We start from the raw sequence: 8,621 nt of genomic DNA, 5'->3' as shown, positions 1-8,621 counted from the left end.
AATGCAGCCAGCTGGTAACCCACTCAGGAAAGCCTAGTCGCTCCAGCTTCAAAACAGCAATGTTGTGGGGCATCGAATGCTTTTGCGAAATCAAAATATATAGCGTCCACTTGTTGACGCTTCTCTACAGCTGGAACTAGAAAGCTCGTGTTCGATGTAGCGGAGCGTTTTTTAGTAAAACCGTGTTGTCGTTCGTCGATTATGTTGGAAGAAGCAGCGTATATCGCATTGTACACAAACTTTTCCAGAACGTTAGCTAGGCAGTTCAGCAGCGAGATTCCTCTGTAGTTTTCAACATTGTGCCTATCTCCAGCCTTATGAATAGGAACTATAGCAGCTTCTTTCCATGCGGTTGGGAAAATATTTTCCAAGATTGAACGCTGAAAAATAATACTTATTGGTGCAGAAAGTGCTCGGGCACAATGCTTTATAAACACAGGAGGCAAGCAATCTGGACCAGGCCCTTTCAAAGGATCAACGCTGGGCAGAGCGCTCGCTACATCAGAATCATTTACGTCAGGAAGAGGAAGGTTAATATTATACGTTGGCAATGTTTCAAGGTACTGTTGCGATAGATAGACAGAAGGGCTGGTAAATACATCTCGGAAGTGATCTGCAAAAAGGTTTGCCGACTCGGCAGCGGACTGTGAATTTTGGTCACGAAGATAGACATTTTCTGGTACACCCCCCCCCCCCCCCCCTGCTGTTTATAAATGTCCAAAATGTCGAAGGATTATTTCGAAGGCTGCGCTGAACTTGGTTCAGATATTCACCGAATGCACTGTTCCGGGCTGTTTCATATTGCAGTTCAGTTTGACGAAGAATAGTTTTGTTGTCGTCGGTCCTATGATGTAAATATCGCTTTCGTTGTTTCCGGAGTACGTTGCGACCAAGCTCAGCGTTCCACCACGGAAATTTATATTCTGCTTTTCTGCTGACACGTTTTTAGGAACATTACGGCGAAGAATCTCATATATGGCATCATAGAACGCCACAACTTCCTGATCTAAGTCATTTCCAACCAGCATCTCACGCCAATTGAGTGCACCAATGGCCATTGAGATTTCATCGAAGTTGCATCGAATAAAGTCAAAGTTGAAGTCGTCGTTAATTATATCAAAAGCTTCACCGTCATCAGAACGCATATCAAATCTTAAAACGAAGGGTTTATGGTGAGGGTCAACCTTCAGTATAGATGTGGGAGGCTCAATCAGTTCGAACACGTCCGTGTCATTAACGAAAGCTAAATCGAGGGTCTGTTCATTCACGTTGCTAACAGAGCAGATTTGATACAAGCCACTAGCGACCAAAGTTTCTGTGATGGTCGTCACTTGTTCCGTGGTTGCATTTTCAGGAAGGTAGCACTTATAATCGTCATCAAAAATCCACCGAAGATTAGGAAGATTATAATCACCTACAACAAGTACATTGTCGCGCCTATTACATTTGTCCAGGATGCTTTGGACTGCAGAAGAGTGAACGTTGTACAAGTCAGGATCACTGTTCGGCCTTAGATAAATGCAACAAATATATAACGATCGACCTGGCAGTGAAACGCGTACGACAACTTGCTCCAAACATTCACATCCAGGTATTTTTAGGATAGTCCCAGTTAGATGTTTCTTTATCGCTATGAGAACACCACCTCCGCGACGTAGATGACTGGTAGAAGAGTTGCGATCGCATCGATAGATTGCGTAGTTCGTCGTTAGCTCGGTGTTTAATATATCATCACGTAACCAGGTTTCGGTGAGAACGATAATGTCGTAGTGGCAGGAAGTGAGCGCAAGCAAGAAAGCCTGCGTTTTTGTTCTCATTCCACGAACGTTCTGGTAGTAGACGGACAGGAATTCAGGTGTTGTACGCATCGGCATGCTATGAACCAAGAGGTTTTCAGAAAGCAAACTGTCATGTAAAGCAAAATACTCGCCTGAGAAGGGAGTTCGGAAGACTCCCTCACGACTTCCGACCGCAGGACCGGGACGACTAAGCGGGTCGCTGGCTGGTAGCCCTACTGCGTCGGAGCGCTCGGGGGCTTCCATAGTACAGTATAACGGGCGTCCCGGTGATGGCAGCGCAGCGTGAGTTTGTAGATGTGGTCTTGGCGATGGCAAGGAAGTTATGCTTCGTTCAAGTAACGGCAAATTGCACGAACGTGGTGTACCCGATGGAACGCTAGAAACCGAGTGGTTTTCAGAAAGCGAACTGTCATATAACGCAAAATACTCGCCTGAGAAGGGAGTTCGGAAGATCCCCTCACGACCTCCAAACGCAGGGCCGGCGTATTTTGACCAGTGCGGTAAAATTTCAAGTCATTCATTTGAATACGAACAAATCATACTATTCATTCACATCTGCCAACCTTTCTTCTCACTGCTGGTTCGCATGTGAGATGGAATGAATTGACAGGTCAGAATGAATCATTCCAGCATTTACTATATTCGCTCACTCACTCACACCCATTTAAATAAACATGCGTTCATTCCATATGCAATTCATGTTCGGTTGAATACTCTTTGCCTGTCAATTGAGTCACCCATCATTTCATTTGAAGCAGTTGTTCACTTTCAATCGATTTCGTCTGCGATTCATCAAAGGTATATTTTCAAAATGGAAGGTTCAAAGCGTAAAAACGAGCACGGAAAAACCTTTTCCGAAATCGCTACTAAGTTTATTCGTCGAGACGGAGAGCGAGTATTCTGTCGGATTGAAGATGCGGAAGACAGTTGTACATACATCCAATCGAAATACGATATCGGAAACTTTATCCGCCATTTTAGAACTCGACATACCGCTTTGGCCATACAACACGGACTGGCTGTTGAAGAAGTTGTTAAAAAAACACGGAGTATCCCTAAAAAATCAGTTGCCATTGATAAACAATTGTTGGTTGATTCAGCCATAAAACTTGTTGCTTATCACAATCTTCCATTGTCATGCTTCGATTGGGAAGGACTTCGGCAGATTTTTGATCCATTGGGGGCAGCGGTTGGACTTACTCTGAATCGACCAAACGCAAAAGCTCATATCAATCAGATGGTTACGAAAATGGTACCAGCCATGGCGGCTGAGATGAAAACTCGTTTGCTTTGTATGATGATAGACTCAGCTAGCCGGTTGACTCATCATGTATTGGGAATTGGTGTTCAATATGTTGTGGGTAGCAAAATAGTAGTCAGAACTTTAGGTAAGTTTATTAAATATTGATCATAATGTTTCTAACAGCAATTATTATAAGGAATGATTGAGGTTAAGGAGAGGCAAACTGCCATTTATCTCAAAGATAAGGTGCTTGAGATATTGGCCCGCTACGACCTTAAAATTGAGCAAATATTTTCGATAACTGTCGACAACGGTGCGAATATGCTTGCCTGTATACGGCGATTGAAGGATGAGTTTGAATCGTCAATCATTACTCTGTATGAAGAGATGGACGAGGTCGACATCACAGGGGGGCGTGCTGATGAGGTGGCTGAGAAGCTTAGTAATGAGTTTCACGACCAAGCCCGGGACAATTTGAATATGATAAGGTGTGCAGTTCATACTCTGCAACTTGCCATCCTTGATGTAGTAAACAAAAGCAATGACATGATCAAGAATATTACGGAGGTTGCCAAGCGTTGCAAAAACGTAAAGTACAAAACATCTTTCGATTATCATCAAGCCAAATATCCTCCGGTGTGGTGCCAAACTAGATGGGGAGGCATTTACAAAATGTTGGAATGTTTTATGGATCAGAAAATGTTCTTCTCCCAACTTGCCGAAGAATTCTCTGAACTAGGTAAAATTTACCTGATATACAGTGCCCAGTGGTTAGTGAATTACTAAAATGTTTGTTTTAATGTTTCCTAGATCTTTCGTTGAGCTGGGATTTTATCCAGAATTATTTGGAAGCCTTCAAGCCATGCTATATCTGCGCGAAAAAGCTGCAGGAAACGCACACATCACTGAGCGACTTCTATATGGAATGGCTGATGACCATATGTTCTGTTGGAAAGTTGGAAAATAATCCGTTTGCTCGCGAATTAACAGAAGCTTTAACATCCCGACTTGAAAATCTCCGAGCTTCTATGGCTTTTAAAATGGCCATATACCTCTACCCCCGTTTCAATTATGTCAATTCGAACATATTTACTGGTGACGAGAAAGATCACATTCAGGTATTTAATTAACCATTCATTATTTAAAATTGTCATTTTATATAGTTTTCCACTACCAGAGATTCGTTGTACAAACGTGGGAGAGAATTGAGAAACTGGATCCTCACTATTCAGTTCAGCCGACATGTTCTAGAAACACGTCTGTAGTGTCCGATGAAAGCGATAATTTTATTACCGCGATGTTTGGTGGGTCGCTTACTACTGTTACTTCAAACACAACATTCCAACAGCAGTTACAAGCACTCCAAGCTGAGCAACGTCAATGTACCAAATACGACGTATGGGATCATTGGATGAAGCGAAAAACGAGCCACCCTGAACTATCCGCTGTAGCATCTGTGGTGATGTCCGTTCCCGCCACCCAATGTACAGTAGAGAGATCGTTTAGTGCCTTGGCGTTAATACTTTCACCCCATCGTTCCACATTGGCAGAGGACACGCTTGAACATATTCTTCTCATTAAATTGAACAAGGATATATATGAACAAATCATTTCTACTTCAAACTGGAACACATCCTTCCAAGAAATAAATACTCCAAAATCGCAGTCGAGCCTACAGCTTGACTAAAGTATTTCATATCGCCACACGTCGAAACTTCTGTACTTCTTTTTTAGTAACCATGTTAAAGTGAATTATCCACAATATATTTTCGTTTCAATATGAATAGACATACAATAGAGAAAAACTAATAAAACAATAACATCACAGACACAATTTTATTTTAATTCTATTCGCATCATCACTTGAACAGGTAACACTCTCTACTATTCCTCTTAAGGCCGATTTCTTTACCCTCGCTTAACGCTTAAGCCAGGTTTAAATATACTGGTGTACTGGGTTTAGAAGTTAAGCGAGGGTGAAGAAATCGGGCCTTAGAGTTCAAAGAAAACAATGCTCCGACCAAAATATCATATTTTTTAATTTAAAAATATTTCTTTAGAAACATGCAATAAACGGCCAGCTGCGCCTGATTGATCTGAAAAAAAACGTATAAAACAACCCGTTAACATCGCTCTTTCAACATATCCATGACATTCACTACTAACCACAACTCCAAAGTCGTTCAAATCATCAATCGAATGAACCCCCAGCGGTATTTTAGGCTCCTTTCAATCCTTTTGGAAAGCTTCGTGAGGTACCAGTCTCCACAATAAACGCTTCCGTTGAGTTTCGCTTCTGGGTATAGGGCCGTCATACCGGAGCACTTGGCATCGACAATATTTCCGTCGCACATTGCATTTATTTCGCGAACTAAAAATCAACCCCGTGATATGTGGCATCACGCCTATCTCATTCCCGTAGTACATATGAGTTCAGCGATAATTATTTAGACCTCCAGCACGGTACGCGAACAGTAGGTCAGCTTACGAACAAAGTGCAGAGCATGGTGATCGTATTACTCATCCTCGAGAACATCTTCACAGGACACTTTTACACCGAAAGTTCGTTTCAGCTCCAGCATGTGTACGCGTACTGCTTCGGGTAAATGTACTCGTACGGAAAGTACAGAAGTAACCGATAACAAAATACTCACTCGCGTTTGTATACATTTTAGTAACGAAGTTCGACTAGGTGCAAAACTTTTATACTTCGCTTACGTATCTGCACTTTCTGCACAGCTACCAGCTGGTCAATTTGACAGATACATCGGTTCGTTATCAATGTGGCGTATCCGCAATAATTCTGAAAAGTGTGAACAGGAAAGTTTTGTCGGTTTGCAAAAATAACTTCAAACATCTTTAGTAATCAATTATAATTAGCTAAATTAGGAGGACTTTTGCGATTTTTTAAAACACATGCACCAAAAACTCGCTTTGTTTACATTTGGTGACTTACACCTGATTGAAAACCCACTCGAGATTTGACCCACACAGAGAAAAAAAATATTGGTAAAAGTAAGAGTGTTCCGCTCTTAGCAAAAAACAACCTACGCCTACTTTTAGATTGAAAGTAAAACTGAAGCTAATCCAGAATAATAAATGAAATAAAAGTTTGACATTTAATCTATTGAAGAATAATAATTAAAACAAAAGTTGTATTTTCAAATAAAGAGTATATGTGTTGGTTGTTTATTGCCAACAGCGAAAAACTCTTACCAACATTTTTTTCATTGTGTAGGCATAAGTTTGTTTACAATCAATCCTCGAATGCCAATACTGTTACAAAACAGTAATTCAAAATGAAAGGTGAATCCTAAAAAAATCATTGAATTGAAATCAAGGAAAACGCTTAAAATCTGCGTGCTACTGCGTTAATGTGATTAAACATTTGGGTTTGGAGTGAAGTTTTATTAATTTAAATGAAAATGCTTTGAAAACATTATTTAGATATTTGTACATCAACACGTGTGAAAATTCTTGAACAAACCATATAAATTTTTATTAGTGCATTGCTTCAGTTCTCATCAAGATGTATCAGATGTGCATACTATTGCTGTTTTCGATGGCAGTGCACCGGTGTAGTGGATTGCACTGGTTTTGCACTTTCTAGCAGAAGTAGCAATAGAACATACCCAGTTTTCTGCACTTCTGCTAGAAAGTGCAAAACCAGTGCACTCCACTACACCGGTGCACCATCAATTGAAAAGCTCATATATGACATTCAGTGTCTGTGCAAGGCCTTTACCCTGTATGTATTTATTATCTTGGTCGGAGTTGTTCTCTTGTCAGGGAGTGTTCATTCATATTCATTTGGGTGTGGTTCGGTGGAATGGTTCACTTCCATAAGCTGAGACCGTTCTAATGAGAGGTTGGTTTTCAACAGAAACTAAACAGGCAAAAACGTCAAATGACCAGAAGCTGTTATTCAATTGACAGTGAACTCTGAGTGACTCAAACGAAGATGGCAGCAGAAGTCAACTGATATAGTGGTGGTATGCTTGCAGTGAATGACTCGCAGTTTCACTTGAAATGTATATTTTCGTTTGAAATTGACATTTTACCGCACTGATTTTGACACTATTTCGCATATATTGGTTTCGAATCAAGCGTGTGAGATAATGACAATCTACACTGAAAAGAACGACATGGTAGTTTCAACTACATTGTCATAGTAAAAATGACCACTTTCAACATAGTGTTAAATTTACCATGCTTATTTTATGAACTACCAGAAAATGTTTGAAGCTACCATGCGGCTCGAATAAACACTCGTGGTATGCTTTACTATTACGCATATTTCATTTGATCATGATTTCTTGGTCGAAGTAACTACGAGAAAAACGATTTTTAAAGTTTGAGATTGAAACTTATACATGGTATAAACAATTCAAAGAAGACAATTGATGCTTCTATCTATTCTGTATTAATCTCTCAAATATTACGAAGATCGGTTGACTATGTTGTGAGTTTTTACTATAAATGTAAGTAAGTCGCACTCACACGTGTCATAGGTGTGTATTGACGACAAAATTGTTATGGCGTGTCATAATCGTGCATGGAAAATTCTCCATAGAAAAAAATCTTCAATCAAACTTTTATTCATATCTTTGGTTTCATTTGGTCTATAAACAATCAATCTATAATTAGTTTAAATTAAATTGCTAAGTTTAAAACTTAAAGTGCATATTTCTCACAATTCGGTCATTTTAGTTTTGAAAATGATTATGCCATTGTGTTTCTAAGATAGTTTTACATATAAAAACATGTTATACATCAAGATAATTTGAGCCAATCCTCAGACACAGTCATTCGCAGCAAAAAATTAAAAATTTCTCAGCACTTTTCTCGCTATGTCTCAGTAACCAAACAGAATGTCAAAATTCTGTAAACGCCACTTTGTAGAGGTTTTTTTTTAGACAAGTAATGTGGCATATCTAACTCAGTTTACCCCAAAATGGCGTTTGTCATAAAATAGCACAACAGCGACGACATATCACTGTTAGATCGTTCATTAATTTGTAGAACTCACGCGAAGTTGGCAAGAGTCAACCAGAGATGAGATGAACACAATTTCGAGTTCTGCACGAATAAAAGCTCGAATAAATTGAATAAATTATAGAAATTCAATAAAACAAATAAAATTAAGAAATATATGCACTGGAAAAAAAACTAATAGAATAACATGAATAAAATGAATAAAACGAATAAAATGAAAAATATGAGTAAAACAAAAAATAAGTGAAGTTTGATTTCAAATCACCCATTGTATCCTGATCGATTGCGTACAATTGGGCTTGACTATCTGGAAAACAAAAACTTTTACCACGTGTTGTTTATGTTAACAAAACCAATAGCGAAATGGACTCCCTGCCGATTAGTAGAGCAAAAAGAATCACTAGCATTCAAGGATGATGCGATTCTTCTAACTATTCGTATATCTTTAAATACGAATCGTGTTAAGCAATAAATTTCCAAAATTCGAAACTTTTTTGTCAGAATGATGTGCCCCCCCCCTTTGCCAGCCGGCAGGAGCCGTCTATGGGTATACCCAACGTGGCACTGAAAACTGGCGTTTTCAG

The 8,621-nt window shown here is 39.5% G+C and overlaps 1 long non-coding RNA gene across 1 annotated transcript; it reads right to left on the bottom strand.

Moving 5' to 3' along the window:
• Positions 1-4,864: 4,864 nt before the first annotated feature.
• On the bottom strand, positions 4,865-5,937 carry LOC131684283 (uncharacterized). Its single transcript, XR_009304635.1, has 2 exons — positions 5,209-5,937; positions 4,865-5,138 (listed from the first exon to the last, which is right to left on the bottom strand). It is a non-coding gene; the product is annotated as an uncharacterized LOC131684283 (long non-coding RNA).
• Positions 5,938-8,621: the final 2,684 nt, after the last annotated feature.

This window comes from Topomyia yanbarensis, chromosome 2 (assembly GCF_030247195.1).
Source record: "Topomyia yanbarensis strain Yona2022 chromosome 2, ASM3024719v1, whole genome shotgun sequence".
Classification (NCBI taxonomy): Eukaryota; Metazoa; Arthropoda; class Insecta; order Diptera; family Culicidae; genus Topomyia; species Topomyia yanbarensis.
This window is presented reverse-complemented; position numbering and strand designations above follow the sequence as displayed.